The 20,546-nt window shown below is 45.5% G+C and overlaps 4 non-coding genes across 4 annotated transcripts; 3 read left to right on the top strand and 1 right to left on the bottom strand.

Moving 5' to 3' along the window:
• The first annotated feature begins 2,314 nt into the window (after window positions 1-2,314).
• Trnaa-agc (transfer RNA alanine (anticodon AGC)) lies at window positions 2,315-2,387 on the top strand. The gene has a single exon. It is a non-coding gene; the product is annotated as a tRNA-Ala (tRNA).
• Window positions 2,388-3,386: 999 nt separating this feature from the next.
• Trnay-gua (transfer RNA tyrosine (anticodon GUA)) lies at window positions 3,387-3,478 on the bottom strand. The gene is given in 2 exon segments: window positions 3,387-3,422; window positions 3,442-3,478. It is a non-coding gene; the product is annotated as a tRNA-Tyr (tRNA).
• A 6,790-nt stretch (window positions 3,479-10,268) lies between these two features.
• Window positions 10,269-10,360, top strand: Trnay-gua (transfer RNA tyrosine (anticodon GUA)). Its single transcript is given in 2 exon segments — window positions 10,269-10,305; window positions 10,325-10,360. It is a non-coding gene; the product is annotated as a tRNA-Tyr (tRNA).
• A 4,585-nt stretch (window positions 10,361-14,945) lies between these two features.
• On the top strand, window positions 14,946-15,037 carry Trnay-gua (transfer RNA tyrosine (anticodon GUA)). The gene is given in 2 exon segments: window positions 14,946-14,982; window positions 15,002-15,037. It is a non-coding gene; the product is annotated as a tRNA-Tyr (tRNA).
• The last annotated feature ends 5,509 nt before the right edge of the window (window positions 15,038-20,546 follow it).

The raw sequence follows: 20,546 nt of genomic DNA, 5'->3' as shown, positions 1-20,546 counted from the left end.
AAGACACTGAAACCAGCTCTCAGGGGAGTTTCTGCACCAACCTTTTCTCCACTCCTAAGCTTGTTTCCCGCATGCTCCAGATAACACGGGGCAGTCTATATTCTATCAGTAACGAACAAAGGATTTAGGTGAATCGGATATTTACATGTGAATGGTCTACTTATTTCTTTCCAGATTTACTAACTTTCGTGGAACAGCGACTAATTAAACACATCAGGCGCGTCGATCTAGCTATATATTTTCCTGTTTGGCTTCCATGCAGTTCTAGTTAAGTCCGCAGTTCTAGGCCCTCATGCTTTTTACATCTGGAATCAGTATACTGTAACTATCTGTAATTCTTCCCATGGACCTTTGCTTCGACTACAATTATATTCTAGTGGAAGATCCGCTCAAACACGCGCCGACATCCCAAGATAAACAACTGTATGAGCGTGACCAAGGCGGCGAAAACCGCGGTCGCACGCAGCGGATATCAAGCTATTCACGGAACCGACACTCCCAATTCAAAATAACGGCAGATGATGGCGTCTGAATGGGCACGACGCCATCATCTGCCGTCGTATTAAATTGGGAGGGTCGGTTCTGTGAATAGCTCCTGATAAGTGCTGCCAGTACTCGGACAAAATGGAGGATCTTTCGAATGGCGCACTCTTTGCTGAATGACACAGTATGTTGCTGTAGGCGGCCGTGGTGGAGTTATTTGCGCCATTGGTTAGGCCAAACTTTGGTCTTTGGAAGGTGGTAAGTGTGTGGTCTTTCTAAACTATGGTCACACTGGCGTTTCTATAGAGATTGATGTGAGTGTAAAGTAACCAAGAAGAAAACTAAGCTCGGGAAAGGCACTGCCGTTTGTACTCCTGGCTTCGTTTAGGTTTGCTCATTGATAGTTACCTTGGTCTTTGTACACAATTGTTTTCAAACAAATTTATATCTTCACATTGGCTGTTTAGTTTATGAGGAAGTTAGGCGCAAGGTGGTGTTTACTGCTTTAATGGACAACTAAGTAGTGGTGTTGCTTGGCTTGCATGAATGGGCATGAAGCGTAAGCAAACAAAGCATTTCCCTGTATTGTACTAAAGCCTTCGTGGCAAAAAATCTTGCTTTGTAGAAAATGATCAACAAGACCGAGAAGTGTGACGTAATCCCCAGAGCAAAAATACACATAGTCGAGATTCTACGATGGAGACTATCTTGATATACCCCTTTAAATGTAAATCATGCACTGCAGTACTAAATTGGAATTGCGAACCTTCTAGTGCAGTGATTAATTTCAGTTTGTGCGACTGCAATACGAACAAACTGAATTTTTTTTTGTTGAGCATATGCTTCATATAGTTTTGCTTACGGGGTGCCATGTTACGTAAATCATCATCATCATCATCATCATCATCATCATCATCATCAGTGTATATTTTTTTCCACTGCAGGACGAAGGCCTCTCCCTGAGATCTCCAATTACTGCTCTCTTGTGCTAGCTGATTATGCAAATAGCATCGTAGAAATGTGTCCCCTTAGCTCGACCAGAGTCCTCAGGTTCAGCATTAAACTTAGCAGAAGCACTGAAAATACAATTTTAGGCTATAAGTTATTATAACCAAGCAAAAGAACTCCTCCTGCGCTGGTGTTTGGTTACGTGAAAGTACACCGATTCATGGACACTGTTTCATCGTCAAGGGCCGCCACTTGTGATTTTTGCACCACTTTCATAGCAAAGTTAAATATTTGGTAGACGTTTAAGGTTCGCATTTAGAGTAGAATGCTATAGGAATCACAGATCCCTGGCTGCTTATCATATATCTTTCTCGTACATTCAAGAGAATTCTCGTACATACGACGATATAACGTCTGTAGGTTGTGGCTAAGTCGTACTTTGCGATTTTTCTGACAAGATCTTGCTTTGAGAAATGAAATTTTTGTTCACTAACGACTTGCGCCATATGAACGGCCTGGCAGATCGCGGTGGTTTGGAATGATCTGGTTCGGCATGATTGTTTCCGCCAACGATGCCGGCGCCTACGCCGACACCAACGACGGCTTTTCTGCGTCATTGAACGCCTATCAAGTTAAAATACAATTCCTTGTTTATGGAATACAAGCGTGCCCGTTTACGTCAGTGTGACAGACGATGTTCTGATTCCCACCGCAATCCAAAAGACAGCTTCCGAGCTACCGACCATCTCTTTATTATGCGAAGCGATATTTTTGCGGCAACCGGTCGTCGCCCCGCCCTCACCTCCCTCGTTCGCTTTCCTTCGACCTAGTTTCACGCAATGCGGACAATACGGTAGCACCTCGGATACCGAGCATTTTTGTCGGGGGTGTAGCTCAGATGGTAGAGCGCTCGCTTAGCATGCGAGAGGTACTGGGATCGATGCCCAGCACCTCCACGACTTTTTTGTGCCAGTGATAAACGCGTTCCAAATCATTGTGAGCCTTTCTGCATTCGTGTTTTTTTTCTTCATAATGCCGCAATACTCATTTGTGAAAAATTCGATGTAGCCACTCAATTTTGCACAGCTATGGTGAACTGAAAAATGGCGCTTTTATATGCACTCACCAGAAAGGGTTTCAGCTTGTTTGTCCCCTTGGGTAAAGTAACGTTCACATAAGCGCGCTTAGTCTTAATAGTTCGCTGTGTTTAAGGTGCTTTATGGATTATGGAAATTTATCCTGACAATATTTTTTCGCATTCGAACAGATATTGTATAAACGCATCACAGTGTTCAGCGAGTCCTCCGTCTCCGAAAGCATTCACGGCCAGAGTTTTTAGATCGGCGACTTCTTTCAACACCTCCAAGTTAATATATTTGAAAGGGGCCTTCCTTTAAAGACAACCGGTAACAATATAGCCAAATAGTCGACCTTACTCAGTGCCCTACTTAGTGTAGTGCTGTCTATTTCTACGCAACAACGATGACAACCTCATGGACTGTAAGATGAGGATAAAACTACAACTGCGACATGATGAGGCAACATCACTGAATGTTTAGAAAAAGGGAAACTAAAACGGCACATTCTCTAACCAAGAGTTGTACGACGGTAGCTAGGACTTCCAAACACTTATTCCACGTGCCACACGACGCAGCCCATAGGAGCTGTTTTGTTGCCGCGTGTGGTACAGTGAACCAGTGCTCAAGCGATTTGAAATCAGTGGGTGGATGGGTGTGGTCATGCACGTGCTACTTACTGCAATTTTTAAGGTTTACATTGCCATGTTTGCTCGACAGATGCGAACAGAGAGGCGTTGGCTTCGCTGCACAAAGCAGAAGACAACTGTGGGAATATTTGCCTTTTCGCATGAGGAGAGCCGACGTTAGCATTTCTTGCTACATCACAAAGCACAAGTAAGACTCAGTTGATTTGCATCGCAAAGAAAAAAAATAATATCCGTCGAGCCGGATTTGAACCAGCGACCTATGGATGCCTGTCTTGGAGGTGCCTCTACAGTCCACCGCTCTACCAACTGAGCTATCGACGGAGCGGAAGCAGGTTCTCTTAAAGAGCAGGCACAGACTGCGGACGGTATGACCCAGTTAACTGAAGGAAGGCGTGGCTGAGGATCGGCGCGAAACTGGTTCACCGGTGTCGCCGAATCTTTAGCCGAGCGCAGACTGGCTTGAACGTCGGCTGGCGCTTAACCGTACGCTAAGACATTCTAATCACTCTTAAGGCCACAGGGTAAGCCCTATGCTTCCCATGTATTTTGACCATGTTGAGGAACCGTTTTCTCAGCAGCTAAAAGAGGTATCCCATAATGCATATATCATATTCTTCTAAATTTCCTGCTGTTTCAAATGTAGTAGACTTATTAAAATCAGACTGCAGTGGCTTTTTTGGTGAAATTGTTCACACTAATACCTAAATTTTGGCTTTATTTGCATATTTCAAAATTTTTAACACAAAAACCGTTAGGTGCACATTTTCAATTCTAGCACAGTAGTTACCTACACTCATACAGATGACAGGGAAATAAAATCAACTGGTTATCCAGGAAGAAACAGGAAATAATGGTACCTATGTAATAAAAAGAAACGTGGTTTTGAGATAATTGAGTTTAAAGTAAGAAAACGATGAAAAACACACATTTTTTGCCACCGACACCGTTCAAGTCATATCTATAGAAGCCACCAGTTTGGTAATCATTGTCGAAGTCATTTTTTCGCTTTTCAGCCGGTCGTCTTGCTTGCCTTGCCTCTTTTGTGAGCTGTGGTGTAGCTCTCTCCGCATTGTATTGTCGATTGTGGTCAACTTCGTTTAGCCATTTTAGTGTCCTGCTGCCAGACTTCAGCGCCCCAATGACGTCAAAATGTTGGAAAATGCGATACTACCATGATTGAACGAAAGAACCGCATCCAATGTTGCAAGGAACGCAGTTAGGGACGAAATGCGTTCGAAAAGACGCACTTCGAAGCACAAACGCGGAAAAAAAACGCGCACTGCGTCTTTGGATTGCCTTGACTGAAAAATCAGCAGTGCAACAGTTGCGAGACAATTTCTCAAATATTACTGATTCCAGACAAGCGTTTTAGTTTTCGTGCCGGAAATTTTTTGTTAGAAAAATGAGCAGTAAGCTTTGGAGCGCATTCGTAAAGTGTCTATTAACCCGAGTCTACTCACCCACTACTTGATTTGGGAAAACAGTTTTTTTTTCAGCCAGAAATAAGAATTTCTAAGATAAGTGCGAATATTTAAAATGTGCGTAAAGAGATATACACTTCCCAAATTGCAATGGAAAAAAAGTCATGTTTTTAAATTTTGCCTTAACCTGCGCCCTTAACCTGTGCCCTTTTTGTTCAAAAAGGAAAAGCACAATAGTTACGCTACATTCATACTGTGGCCAAATATGCAGCGCTGCTTTAGCGGAGCGCCGACATTCCCTAAATCAGGGAATGTCGGACGGTGCAGTGGTCTCACCATCAATCGGTAGCTTAGCTCTACTCGTGATTTTCTTGATGCGTGTTCGATAATCATTCGGGGAGTTTCTAAAATCGTGTAGTGCTGTCTACACGACTCCTTGTTGGCAGGACCTAATAGAATACTTTGTAGGAAGAGGCTTCAATAATTTTTCTGCACAGGTTTTTCCTCTCTTTGAGTACGCCGGTTCAGTTCAACTTTCACCGAACCCCAAGAATGTGCAGAACTACAAACAAGGCTGCGCGAACAAACCACTTACACCCGGTAGCATGTGCTAGTTATTTTGGACACGCGTGGCGTGGTTAGAATATTGTACGGTCAGCCTGCCATCTATGATCCCGGTGCTGGGTTTATATATCAAATAAAATTTATGCGGGGAAGCCTTCAGCACCGTTTGGAGTTTGCCACCGCGTTGAACATACCCCAATTTGTTGTGATGAACCCAAAGCCATGAAGCCTACAAAACTTCATCGCCAGCGTTGCAGCAAACAGAGCTAGTCAGCACAAAGTTACCAATAGACGTCCTTTGGCATGTTTCTGGCGCGACATTTTGATGCAACTAACGAATATTGCCTATGGTAAACTTTTGGGCACCTGAGCGATGACTCAGCTAACAGGCAAGTGATGAGCGCACCAGCGAGCAGAGAAAAAAGCGTTTGAGGACGCAAGTTGACAGACGTGCTTAAATGTGGTTACATGAGAAAAGAAATTGAATGTTGAGAAAAAGGACGGAGGACAGCGTAAGCGAATGCGGGACACAATGGTGATGTTGGCTCTGAGCAAGCTATTGAAATGAAGAAATCGCGTCGCACGATAGCTAATAAATACTATTGTCGGCTGTCATTGGGTAAGATACTCTACTTAAATCCAATAAAGTGGGGCAAGAGATATAATCCTGTGTAATCAAAATGCAGTAACCACGGCGACTTATTTGTGAACTCATCGAATCGTAATGTGGCGTATTCTTCGATAAAGCGCATCGCGAACGAAGTGCCAGAGTAAGCACCGCGCCCAGGAGGAAATGCACAGAAGGATGTTGGTAGAAACACCAAAGAAAAAGGCCACGGTCTGAATGGTTGTCCGCAATGAAGACAAATAAATGCCGCTTCCATAACACCACACTGGAAGATTAATAAAACTTACTATGTGCTAAATGTAGACCCTCTGGTAGTGTAAATATGACATGTAGAGTCAACCCCAACAAAGCTCGTGTTCAGGGATCTTGATGATCAAGAAAGTTTTAATTATTATGTTGTTTCCGTTAATACAAAACGATTCCGCAGTTCACAATGCGCACTATGATTTAGAGACTATAGTGTCACCTAAGCACGGGTGGATTGGTGAGAGAAATATACTGCGGACGATTTTTCAAAGTTTTGGCGAGTATGTATTTCTACAATCACTTTACATTGCTTGCATTTTAGACTTATACGGTTCGGTAAATTATTCTGCAGCGCTTATGACAGTCAACCGTCTTTACGGTATGAATATGCAATGTTATTCCAGAGAGCAGCAAACTGTACTTGGAAGCTTGGAATGGGGCCGGGTGTAAGCTGGGGTTTAAGGTGGGTAAAGGGGATGATAGATGCGCAATCAGGTGCTGAGATATCCAGCACAAATGCAGATATATTTGATAACTAAATCCTTTATGCACACAACTTCCGCAAATGTATGCTGTATTATGTTGTTTATGTCTTAAACCTACTATTTCAATACTGCAGAGGGCGTACGGGGTAACGAAGGGTAATTCTGCCAGCTGGAAATTTTAGTGTAAAGAGGAAGCTCGGTGCACCTCTGCGTTCCTGATGCGCTTGAATGGTGTCGCCGCATCTAGGAATTTAACACGCGTCTTTAGGCTCAGCAGCGGAATGCTATAGCAAGTGAGCCGATGCGGCGGGTGCGTTATAAAGCACTGTCAGCCTTCGCACCATCCGGCGCCATGCACTTCGGCAGTCACGCATAGACTTCGCAACGGCGACTCAAGATGGTACCGAGTGTTGTTAAGGAAGCGCGAAAGGTGAGTCCCGCTGCAGTACACGCGTCATGCATAACTCGCTTCGACGGCGGCAACTTGAATACGCCAGCCTGCGCCGGCGATGTAACGCTAAAACTAGGACAACTAATAACGCAATACATAAGGAAGGAAGGAGAGAGAGAAAGAGCAGGTGTGGGGAAAGCTGCTCCGGATAACGTGTCGCGGTCGGCTATTCAGGGTCATTTGGTGTGCCGCAGAGAGGGAAATGGAAGGAGAGGGGGTTGGCGCGCGCTCCGCCGGGCGTCCCTTGCCTCAGATCAGTTTGTGCGCCCGGATAGGATGTTCACGCGTGGTGTGTTCCAGCGAGGAGCAGGCTGCGTTTGAGCAACGGCGCCGCGAAGTCGCTCGGGAAAGGGCTCGTCGCCGATGTGCCGATTCCAGCGTGAGGGTTTCCGAAGCCCAGGAGAAACCCCGAGTTGCGGACCCCGAGTTGCGGGAGCGCGACGTTGAGGCAAAACTTCAGCGAAGAGCCGCCTATCCTGAGTTTAGGGCAAACGAAGCGAAACGCCTGCGACAGCGTCGTCTTGCCACAAGCACCGCTTTCCCCCATTTCTTCGTCAGGGGAAGGGCTCTGATTTTCTCATTTATTCAGTGCTAGCGCATCACCATCGGTCGGCATCATGAGACGGGGTATACCTCAATTTTTCGTCACTGTAGAGCAGCACATTCGCAGTGGCACATACATAGCTACACAAGTTGGCGTCGAAGAGGTTCATTGAAGACCAGCACAGACCGAAGGGCACACACCCAATGTTCCAATTCGGCATCAAAGAGTTTTCTTGAACAGCGGTGCCTATACCCAGTCGCGCAACTACAGTGACCCATGTCGGCGTGAAAGAGGTTCGTTGAAGAGCGGCACGTATCCATGCAATAACATGTGCTGAGTCACCCAAGTTGGTGCGATGGTTGGTTTCGAAGCCCTTTCCCTCAGCGCAGCAGCCCTGTGCGCTTCCCATTCAACCACCGACTACCCAAGGACCCAAGTAGTCTGGTATAAAGGGTTAGATACAAATATACAAAGACACATTGAGAGCTAGAGAAAAGTGCGTGAAGTACCATATTACTACTAATGCATGAGAGAAACAAAAATAGCTTAGAAAAAGAAAGAATTCGTCGAGCCGGATTACGAACCAGCAACCTATGGATGTCCATGTGGAGCATACCTCTGCAGTCCACCGATCAAAAAACTGAGCTATCGACGGAACGAGCAGTGCACCTTTTCAAAACCATGCAGTGGCCGCGCTTTGTGTGACCTTGTTAACTCAATGAAGGCCTGGCTATGAGTCGGCGCAAAACTAGTTCAGTGGACATGCGGGATGTCCACTGAAATTTCGCTGACGGTAACATTCTCCCCGGCAAGAAATGTGCTGTTAATTTGTATAAGGCACGCCTTCGCAGCGCTTTTTCTGGATCTCGACGTGTTAGAAATTTTTAGTCCAGCTAATATAAGGTCATTACGCACAACCCTTGGCTGTCTGACAAATGCGGAACCTGTGGCTGCCCCTTCAGGCATCTTTATTTGCAACACTTTCGCTCATCGCTGTGTTCATCAAGGAGGTGGATGTTAATGTTGACGTGCAGCGCTCGCGTCTTCTACAGCGTGCAGTCGCTGCAGTTTACTTCCTGCATCTGAATGCAATGCGTGCGTAGTATAGCGCTGATACCATTCATGTTCCTGCTGCCAACGGAGGCATCGCTGTACTTACGTTCACTGAGAACTCCACCACATCCATCGGCTGCCGTCGCCACAGCTGTAGCTGACGATCGGTATTCTCAAGCGGAAGTGGACCATTTGTCTGAAAAAACGCCTACATTTATTACATTTGTGTATTTCTTTTTAAGGTTATGCAACTGACAGTGCACGCATGCAGTATTAAAATATGCCTAATGAAGCGACATGTTTATTGCATTCCCGATGACGTTGCGTGAGTAGGCAACCGAAATACTGGGCCGAGTGACATCACTCACCCGCGCAACGTAGCATTGGAAGGGGCGGCTAAAATCTCCGGGGAGTGGCACCACTGTGATCGGCAGTGATGCGCATTTTTAAATGTGTATAATAAACGACACACTTTAAGCGGAGTGTTTAAATGTCTTTTTTAATGATAAGAATGATCAGACCTACCCTATCGGCTCAGTACTTTTCTACAGAATTGCTAAAATTGTCTTACGGCTCGTCTAAAAGTGATTAAAGGGGCCCTGAACCACATTTTATCGAAGTGGAGAAAGTCATCTGAAGTGAAAATAGGCTATTTCAAAAATACTTTGCCGCAACAAGTACTCTAATGCGTTAAGCAGAGGTGCAGTTATTGGCAATCAAACATGGAATCCGCTGTGCTCCCGTTCCTTTTCAATGCCTTGCACTGCGAAGGCATCCAGAAGAAAATGACGCGTTTAGAGGAAGGTGACATCGCGCTCTGCTTGCGAACTCCACGCACCGCGTACGACAGAGAAACTTGGTTGAGATGTTCACAGCAGCGTATGCTACCCGCAGACTAAGTTATTTCACCAAGCCCGAAGTGTGGTTTAGGGCCCTTTTAAACGATATTAAGGTCCGTTAAGTGCAAGCGGACGGTCGGACCTCGGAAAATATTGTTGTAGAAACTAAGAAATCTGGACAATGAATGCACTAGCCATTACGCTGCTGAAGTGGATAAATGTGTTCTAATATGAAGGCGATGTTGACGACACAAGTTATGGTCGGCGTCTTTTGGTAGACGGCATGTTAGTGTGCCGACGACGATGGTGGCGGCTGTAACGACGATGGAATGATGGCTGTGAAGATGATGACTGCACGACGTCGATGACAGTATGAGAAATACGGCCCGATGGTAACGGAACCACGACAGCGTGGCGACGATGAAGGCAACGGCTCCGGAACTGCGCTTTCTTCCACGCTCGTTTAGTCCGCGAAGGCTAGATACTCCTGGAAACGTTGGGTTTAAAATCATGGAGATCGCTCGCTTTGGCGAACTGCGATGAAACTACGTAGTTGACAAGAGATGCGCAGGGAACTTTCATACATTGTTTATTCATACTATGACAGAATAATGAAAAAGTACATTTGTATGGTTAGGAGGCTGAAAAAAAAAATACTTCGGCGACGGACGCGCCTCGCAACTCCGTTGCAGAAGAACAAGTGCCCTTGTCAACAGCACGTTTCCTGCCGCGGAGAATGTTACCGTCACATAAATTTCAGTGGAATCCCGCATGTCCACTGAACCAGTTTCGCACCGACTCATAGTCCGGCCTTCATTTTGTTTACTAGGTCACGCAAAGCGCGGCCACTGCATGGTTTTGAAGAGGTGCACTGCTCGTTCCGTCGATAGCTCAGTTGGTGGAGCGGTGGACTGTAGAGGTTTGCTCCACACGGACATCCATAGGTCGCTGGTTGGAATCCGGCTCGACGAATTCTTTATTTTTCTATGCTATTTTTGTCTCTCTCACGCATTAGCAATAATGTGGTCCTTCACGCACTTTTCCCTGGCTCTCAATGTCTCTTTGTATGTTTGTATCTAACCCTTTATACCAGACTACTTGGATCCCTGGGCAGTCGGTGGTCGAAAGGGTAGCGCATCGGGCTGCTGTGCTTATGACGGAAGAGGCTTCGAAATCAACCATCGCACCAACTTGGGTCACTTAGCATGTCGTATTGCATGGATACGTGCCGCTCTTCAAAGAACCTCTTTCTCGCCGACATGGGTCACTGTAAGACGCGGGATTGAGTATAGGCACCGCTGTTCAAGAAAACTCTTTGATGCCGACTTGGAACATTGGGTGTCTGCCACTCGGTCTGTGCTCGTCTTCCATGAACCTCTTTGACGCCAACTTGTGTAGCTATGTATGTGCCACTGCGAATGTGCTGCTCTACAGTGACGAAAAATCAAGGTAGACCCCGTCTTTTTATGCCTACCGACGGTGATGCGCTAGCACTGAATAAAAAAAATTCAGAGCCCTTCCTCTGTCGAGGAAATGGTGGAGAGCGAAGCTTGTGGCCAGACGACGCTGTCGCGGGCGTTTCGGTTCGTTTGCCCTAAACTCAGGGTAGGCGGCTCTTCGCTGACGTTTTACCTCAATATCGCGCTCCTGCAACTCGGGGTCCCCAACTCGGGGCCCGCAACTCGGGGTTTCGCCTGGGCTTCGAAAGCCCTCACGCTACAATCGGCACATCGGCGACGAGCCCTTTCGCGAGCGACTTCGCGGCGCGGTTGCTCAAACGCACCCTGCTCCTCAGCGGAACGCACCACTCGTGGCCTTCCCATCCGCGCGCCGAAACTGATATAAGGCGAGGGAATCCCAGCGGAGCGCGCGCCAACACACTTTCCTTCCCTTTCCCTCTCTGCGACACACCAAACGACCCTGAATAGCCGAGCACGTCACAATACACGGCGCAGCTTTCCCTTAAGCTGCTATTTCTTTTTTTCTTTGTATCTTTCTTTCCTTCCTTCCTTTCTTCTGTCTTGCTTTATTTCTTGTCTCTGGTTCATACCCGCATATCCAATGCAGGTATGAGCCATAATAGATTAAGCGTTACATTGCCGACGCAGGTTGGCGCATTCGCTTGAATATAATAGCGACACAACGTATTGCCGCCGTCAAAACGACTTATGCATGACGCGTGTACTACTGCGGGACTCACCTTTCGCGCTTTCCTAACAACACTCCGCACCATCTTGAGTCGCCGTTGCGAAGCCTATGCGTGACTGCCGAAGTGCATGGCACCGGTTGGTGCGAATGCTGACAGTGCTTTATAACGCACCCACCGCATCGGCTCACTTGATTTAGCATTCCGCTGCTGAGCCCAAAGACGTGTGTTCAATTCCTAGATGCGGCGACACCATTCAGGCGCATCAGGAACACAGAGGTACACCGAGCTTCCTCTTTACACTAAAATCTCCTGGTGGCAAAATTACCCAGGCGCTATCCCCGTGCACCCTCTGTAATATATAAATAGTAGGTTTAAGACATAAAACTACATATTACAGCATATATATTGCCTGAAAGAAATTTGCAGAAGTTGTATGTGCATTTGTGCTGGATGTCTAAATACCTGATTGCGCATCTATTATCCCCCACGCCCCCACACTTCCACATTCCAAGCTTCCAGGTACAGTTTACTGCTCTCTGGAATAACGTTGCATATTCATACCATATCAGTCGAAAATGCAGGCAATGTAAATGATTATAGAAGTACACATTCGCCAGAACGTTCAAAAAACGTCCGCAGATTATCTGTCTCTCACCAATCCACCCGCGCTTAGGTGACACTATGGTCTGTAAATCATAGTGCGCATTGTGAAATTGGGAATCGTTTTGTATTAACGGAAACAACATAAGAATTATTACTTTCTTGATCATCAAGACTCCTGACCACGAGCTTTATTAGGTTGCTCGCTGGCTCTACACGCCATATTTATGCTACCATGCAGAGAGTCTACATTTGGCACGTAGTAAGCTTTATTCATCTTCCAATGTGGTGACATGAAAGCGGCATTTCTCTTTATTGCGGACAATCATTTAAACCGCGGCCTTTTTCTTTTTTCGGTGTTTCTACCAACATCCTTCCGTGCATTTCCTTCAGGGCGCGGTGCTTACTGTGGCACTTCGTTCGCGATGCACTTGATCGAAGAATACGGCACATTACGATTCGATGAGTTCCCAAATAAATCGCCGCGGTTACTGCATTTTGATTACACAGGATTATCGTCACATATCTCTTGCCCTACTTTATTGGATTTGAGTAGAGTATCTTACCCAATGACAGCCGACAATCGGTATTTATTAGCTACGTGCGACGCAATTTCTTCATTTCAATAACTTGCTCAGAGCCAACATCACCATTGTGTCCCACATTCGCTTACGCTGTCTTCCGTCCTTTTTCTCAACATTCAATTTCTTTTCTCATGTAACCACATTTAAGCACGTCTGTCGACTGGCGTCCTCAAACGCTTTTTTCTCTGCTCGCTAGTGCGCTCGTCACTTACCTGTTAGCTGAGTCATCGCACAGGTGCCCAAAAGTTTACCATAGGCAATATTCGTTAGTTGCATCAAAATGTCGCGCCAGAAACATGCCAAAGGACGTCTATTGGTAACTTTGTGCCGACTAGCTCTGTTTGATGCAACGCTGGCGATGAAGTTTTGTAGGCTTCATGGCTTTGGATTCATCACAACAAATTAGGGTATGTTCAACGCGGTGGCAAAATGCAAACGGTGCTGAAGGCTTCCCCGCATAAAATATATTAGATATATAAACCCAGCACCGGGATCATATATGGCAGGCTGACCGTACAATATTCTAACCACGCCACGCGTGTCCAAAAGAGCTAGCACATGCTACCGGGTGTAAGTGGTTTGTTCGCGCACCCTTGTTTGTAGTTCTGCACATTCTTGGGGTTCGGTGAAAGGTGAACTGAACCGGCGTACGCAAAGAGAGGAAAAACCTGTCCAGAAAAATTCATGAAGCCTGTTTCTACAAAGTACTCTATCAGGTCCTGCCTACAAGGAGTCGTGTAGACAGCGCTCCACGATTTTAGAAACTCCCCGAATGATTATCGAACGCGCCACAAGAAAATCACGAATAGAGCTAGGCTACCGATTGATGCTAAGACGACTGCAACGTCCGACATTCCCTTATTTAGGGAATGTCGGCGCTGCGCTAAAAAGCAGCGCTGCATATTTGGACACAGTATGAATGTAGCTTAACTATTGCGCTTTTCTTTTTTGTTCCTTAAGGGAACAGATTAAGGCACAATTTAAAAACATAACTTTTTTTTGCAATTTGGGAAGTGTATCTCGCTTTACGCACATTTTGAATATTTGCACTTTTCTTAGAAAGTCTTATTTCTGGCTGAAACCAAATCAAGTAGTGGGTGAATAGACGTGGCTGAATAGACCCTTTACGAATGCGCTCCACAGCTTGCTGCTCATTTTTCTAACAAAAATTCTGGAAGGAAAACCAAAACGCTTGTCCGGAATCAGCAATATATGAGAAATTGTCTCGCAACTGTTGCACTGGTGATTTTTCAGTCAAGGCAATCCAAAGACGCAGTGCGCGTTTTTTTCCGCGTTTGTGCTTCGGAGTGCGTCTATTCGAACGCATTTCGTCCCTAGCTGCGTTCCTTGCAACATTGGATGCGGTTCTTTCGTTCAATCATAGTAGTATCGCGTTTTCCAACATTTTGACGTCATTGGGACGCTGAAGTCGGGCCGCAGGACACTAAAATGGCTAAACGAAGTTCACCAGAATCGACAATACAATGCGCAGAGAGCTGCACCACAGCTCACAAAAGAGGCAAGGCAAGCAAGACGACAGGCTGAAAAGCAACAAAAATGGCCTACCATGATTACCAAACTGGCGGCTACTATATAGATACGACTTGAACGGTGTTGGTGGCAAAAAATGGGTGTTTTTCAGGTGTTTTGTTACTTTAAACTTAATTATGTCAAAACGATGTTATTTATTACGTAGGTACGATTATTTACTGTCTCTTCCTGGATAACTAGTTGATTGTATTTCCCTGTCATCTGTATAAGTGTAGGCAACTACTGTGCTAGAATTGAAAATGTGCACCTAACGATTTTTGTGTTAGAAATTTTGAAATATGCAAATAAAGCCAGAATTTAGGTATTAGTGTGAACAATTTCACCAAAATATCCATTGTAGTCTGATTTTAATAAGTCTAGTACAGTTGAAAGAGCAGGAAATTTAGAAGAAAACGATGTATGCATTATGCGGATACCACTTTTAGTTATTGAGAAAACGGTTCCTCAACATGGTGAAAAATGCATGGGAAGTATAGGGCTTAATTACCCTGTGTCCTTACGACTGATTAGAATGTATTAGCGTACGGTTAAGCGCCAGCCGACGTTCAAGCCAATCTGCGCTTGGTAAAAATTTCAGCGGCATTGGTGAACCAGTTTCACGCCGAATCCTTCAGTTAACTGGGTCATACCGCTATCAGGAAGCGCCTGCTGTTTAAGAAGCGCTGTTGCCGTTCCGTCGATAGCTCAGTTGGCAGAGCGGTGGACTGTAGAGGCACCCCCAAGACAGGCATCCATAGGTCGCTGGTTCAAATCCGGCTCGACGGATATTTCTTTTTTCTTTTCGTCATTCTCTATGGGCCAAATGAACGGCGTGTTACTTGTTCCTCGTGATGTAGCAAGAAATCCTAACGTCGGCTCTCTGCATAAGCAAAGGGTGATCGTTTTCTCCAAGCCAAACAAAAGAAACAAGAATGATCTTCTTCAAGAACTGGAAGCAGCACTCATTCTCCCTAATTGAGGCAGACTGCTTTTTTGCGATACCATTATTCCCTGTCCGACTCACTACAACTCCTACCCACTCCGCCGCCGTCGAAATGCGGCTGTCACGGTCGGGATTGAACTAGCGACCTCGAGCAAAGCCAAGTCCGTCAAGCTACCGCGGCTGGCCCAGAAGTGTTAATTTGACGTGCGACAGCTTCTGTAGCGTCGGCTAGACACTGCGGTGGTTTAATGTGGCTGTGCGTCTGCACGCCCTACGTCGATTGTTCGCTTAACAAATTTGCATCGTGTTTATTTCTCAGAAATAGCAGAAGTGTATCGTACGGTACCCACAAACGCTCATCTATGTGTATATTTATTTATTTATTTATTTATTTATTTATTTATTTATTTATTTATTTATTTATTTATTTATTTATTTAGTTATTTATTAGTTATTTATTTATTTATTTATTGTAACCTACCCACAGGCCCCAATGGGGTATTGAGTAAGGGGGCTTAGTAGAAGTTATATAAGCAATAGGGGGTAAAATTCCACAACAACGCAGACAAAAAATAGTAAACAAGGAAAGCATGCTACAACAGAGCAGTAGGAACGCTATCGATAATACGATGCATGTGGGGGAGGGGGAGGGGGAGGAGGGGGAGCGCTGTATAAATAAGTCAGTAACCTGTAACAAAATGTAATGTCAACAGCGTACATATTTAGAAAAATTTGAATTGAAACACCGCGTGAACATGTGTAGTTGCGCAGACAACCGAACAACCCCAGAAAACAACTCACTATACATGATGAGTAGGAAGATCAAGGGTTAGCTGGTGATATGAGCAATAAGTTACTGCCGAAATTTCACTCGCTTAGCTTTTTCGACTATGCTACCGAGAAGACTATTCCATTGCCGTCTGGCACGTGCCAGTGCAGGTGAGTTAAATGCTTCAGTATTGCCGCAAACGCGGGTGAAGCTTAGGCTATTGTATAGTCTATGTGACGTGTGTGGTGACGTATCTAAGCCTCAAATATCTTAGTGAAACTGATACGCGTATTTCTCAAATGAGCACATGAGGATTATGTCAGGGTGATTACTTAACTGTGGTAGAGAAAGGGTGAGTTTACCTTGCGTTACGCTTGAGTGGTGATTATAATTTTGGCGAATGAAGCGAGCAGCTCTATATTGAGTTGCTTCTAACATGGTAGTTAAAAAGTTTTGATAGGGGGGGAGATCGACCAGGACAATTCGAGTTGTTGGCGGGCCAACCTTTGGAAAGCAAGCTTAAGAATTAGAGACGGCGAGTTACGAAGGTTTCGACATAACTACACTAATGACGTGGCTGCTTTGGCGCATACGTTAGCAATAGGAGGGTCCTGGAGAAGTTTGGAGGGAGGGTGATGCCCAGATACCTAAATGAAGATACCTCAGATAATCTGCTGCTTTTTATACTATATGAAAAGTTCGAATTTCAATGCTTTCTGCTGAAAGACATTACTTTATATTTATCGAGTTTAAATTCATTAGACGTTTGTCGCACCAATCGTTTATTCGGTTGCGTTCATGTTAAAGAATCTGGTGGTCTCTGTTGATGGGTTGATATATAATGCAATCATCAACAAATATGCACAGGGAGGATGATATGTTATTGGGCAGGTCGTTAATATGTATAGGAAACAGTGCGAAACCAAGTACGCCCCCTGTGGTACACCTGAGGAAACATTGGAATGGGACGAAGAGAAATTGTTAACGGTAGTGAATTGCTACCTGTTCGAAAGAAAATTTCGTAGCCAAGATAGAGTCAGTGAATCCAGTTCTAATGCGGATAATTTTATAAATTTTATCTGTAGAGAAAAGACAGGATGAAGACAACTGCGGCCAGTCATTTCGAGGAAGGTTAAAGTCACTAAGAAGGTAATTGAATTTAGTCGAACAAAGCTGTGGTGTTTTTTTTTTCATGCTAGATCTGAGTTCATTAGTGAAGCAATGACTGGAGTGAGAAGGGCGGTAACAAATACAAATCAAAACCTTCGCAGAGTAGCTGAGACATACCGCCCACAGAACATCTAGATCAAAATTTGTGTTAACGATGAGTGTAGTGATTGTTTTTTTAATTGAGAAGGGCACCGCCGTCTCCTTTATCAGTGCGATCACAGCGGTGTACATTGTAGCTGTTCGCTAAGGAAACGATTTCATTGTCGGCATTACCAGGGTGAAGACAGGTTTCGGTAAGGGCAAGGATATCACATCACAGTCGTCAAGACAGGAGGCCAGGTGATCACGTTTCGACATTACACTTGGACTATTTGTGAATGATAAAGAGGAGTATAGACCAATCCGATGGGATTGTGGGGTCCTGGTATTTAGCTATCCATTCTGTTCCACACCTGAGCCATAAGTGACATCATATGTGTACGTTTTGTTACCAATGCGCAAGCGATCCACCGAGAGTTTAAAGCGCTTATTGAGCGTCTTTCCATGCTCGATTATTTTTTTTTTCGCGCTTGTCGTGTAGCCAACGGAAAGTCCTCCCGAATGTAAAAATATGAGTGTTTTAGTTTTCGCCCAGAGACCCATATTTGTTCCTTGTCCTTAAAATGAGTCAGCTTAGCAATGATGGGTCTGTGTTTTGTATCTGAGAACTTCTCTAGTCGGTGTGTTCTGTCGAACTGCGCACTTGCTTCAGCAATACCGAGTTTCTCACAGCAGAAAGCAATTATTTTATTCTGTTGTCAGCCCAATCTTCCTTAGCGTCATCTTCTACGCCAAAGAACACTAAATTTGAATGACGCATTCTATTTTCGGCATCATTACAACTAGATGCCATCTTTTCCATCTGCTCAGAAAAGTGGCGCAATGAGTCGAATCACCTGAGGAAATTAACGCAGGTTTTCTCTCCAGAGCAAGAATTTTCGCATTTTGCAATTGATTTCTGTCGTCGACATCCTACTGTTTGTTCTCCACGGTTAACTTGAGATCGGCATGCAGAGTGGTGATCACTTCTTTAAGCTCACGCTCTGATTCAGAAGCAGCAGCGCGACAATGATTGACTCGATTTAGATCTTCAACTAGGGTAGCTTGGCCTTCCTCAAGCTTGCGTATTCTTTCCATGTTAGCGGCTTGCGTTTCCTGTAACCGACGTAATGTATCTAAGGCGGTGGCAAAGGAATCTGCCTCAGCCTTAGTCAATAGACCCGGGTTTATTTCAACGTCACCAGACATCCCAAGCAACATTTCAAATAAGGCAGAGCACATATCGCTTGAAAAAGTCAACGAGCACTTAAGCACATGAACTAAACCCACAGGGCACGACACCTTAAGCAAGGAGTAGTTGCTGGTCTTGGAAGACGCAGTACCATTAAAGTAACCGAAATGCAACAGCAGTGCACGTAAGTTTGCAGTCCTTGTAGCGGTGTCGTGCCCGAAATGAATGGAGGTCGGCCAGTTTCTAAATTCCGCGCCGGGGCCTGTACTGATGAATGAAGTAGTAGCGGATGCATGTTCCCACCTCCCTGGGCTGATTGTGTCTAGTGCAGACACTAACGTTTCCTTGACTTCCCACGTCATCTTTCCTCTTTGCCGCCGTCTCTCTCTGTATAGGAACTGCGACAGTGGCGAGGCCGTTATTCACTTGTTTCGCGACTGCGTCGGTTCTACGCCTTCTCTCTATCTTCTCTCCCCTCCACTCCACAGTTCTATCTATGTCCCCTCTGGGCTTGGACGGTAAAAAATTGGCCGCAGTGCTGGCGTGCGAACTAGAATGTCCTGCAAAACTGTATCAAACACCAAACATGGTCGAGCATTGTTTTGACGCAGTTCTTCTGGGGTACTATTTTGTAGGAAATATAATTCTTTGTTTATGCCTTATGACATCATCACCCGGCTGACATTTGGTCGAAAATGACCGGGCCACGCCAATTTTGTCTGTCAATCACGCGACGTCAGGAACCCGCAGAAACCGGCGACGTCAAAATGACGTTGACCCACTCATTACGTGGAGCATAAGGCAGCATTTTTTAGCACTGCCGGAGGTAGGGTCGTCGCAGAAAGCATAAAAAGTGGCTGCCTCCTGCGTTGCATCTTCGCTGTCGCCGACCTAGACACGGTGAGCCAGACGACGCGTTTGACATGCCGGATGACTATTTTCGACGGCATTTTCACCTCTCGAAGGAAACCGTGCGGTTTTTGTGCGAGGAACTGGCGGGGGAACTATAAGTGGAGCGAGCGACGGGAATATCGGTGGAGCGGAAGGTATTGTGCGGAAGGTAGTGTGTATTAACAAAATAACAAGCACTCGAGTAAGTGTCTCTCTAATGAAGAAAAAATCTAACCAATTAGGGCTAGCACTGTCAATTTTAAAAATGTTAATAAGTTACAAGCATGCTACCAAGTACCTGCCATCAGCAGAAGAAAACAACACGTATTAGTGCTACTACTGTGTCATTGGTAGCACCAATAATTGTTCATTTCTTCAGCTTCTGGTGGGCACTGAGTGGTACGCTTGTAATTCGGTTAACATTTTGTGTCGGGGTGGACATGCCCAACTCGTGCGCTTACTTACAAAGGTGTGCAACCTCTGAATCCTACCTTTGTTGAATAATGATGTACCTTTCCTCAGTTGCCAACTTGCGTCTCGTCAGTGGAGTACTCAGTGCACCATTTCCATCATCATGCAGGTGGCAGCAGCTACCCCCTGGAGCTGTGGCTCCTAAAACAGTTTCCCGGCCATCCTCCTACGTAAACAGCCGAGGGGAAGTACAACGCAGCACATTCCAAAATATGTTCCGTATTGGAGATGTGTATTGGGCTCTTTACGAGCCGTTTCCGCAGTCTGCATTGGTACCGCACCCTCCTCTACGAGCCGGAACGTGCGGCCAACATTGCCCTTGACATGTGCTGTGTTGCACAACCTTCGGCTGTCTGAGGGCGACGTAGAAGACGATGATAAAAGTGATGACGACAGCAGCAGCAGCAGTAGTAGCGAGCTTGACAGTAACGGCGACCCAATGCCTTATGGTCTGCCCTGAAACAGGGGGCTCGATTGAATTATTTGACAGGGCAGGCTTACCGAGAAAGTGTAATCGGCATGCTCGGCACAACCCGTGCGCAGCACATGCATTACTTGAGGAGTGTGTGGCTGCATTTGCGACGTCAACAGCAGTGGGAGCCTTGATAGGTGCATACACGCTGTTGTAGTATCAGCAAGATGTGGTGGTCTAACAGATACGAAATAATTGCAGTGTTCATTTATTGGGGCAAAATTGCTGACGCAACATTTCCGATACTCAGTTGAAGTTGATGTCTACGTAATGCAAAGTATTCATGATTTGTAGAGAGAGAGAGAAAGA

The sequence above is a fragment of the Dermacentor silvarum genome, chromosome 8, assembly GCF_013339745.2.
Source record: "Dermacentor silvarum isolate Dsil-2018 chromosome 8, BIME_Dsil_1.4, whole genome shotgun sequence".
Classification (NCBI taxonomy): Eukaryota; Metazoa; Arthropoda; class Arachnida; order Ixodida; family Ixodidae; genus Dermacentor; species Dermacentor silvarum.
The sequence above is the reverse complement of the archived record's forward strand: the minus strand, read 5'-3'. Positions and strand labels throughout refer to the sequence as shown.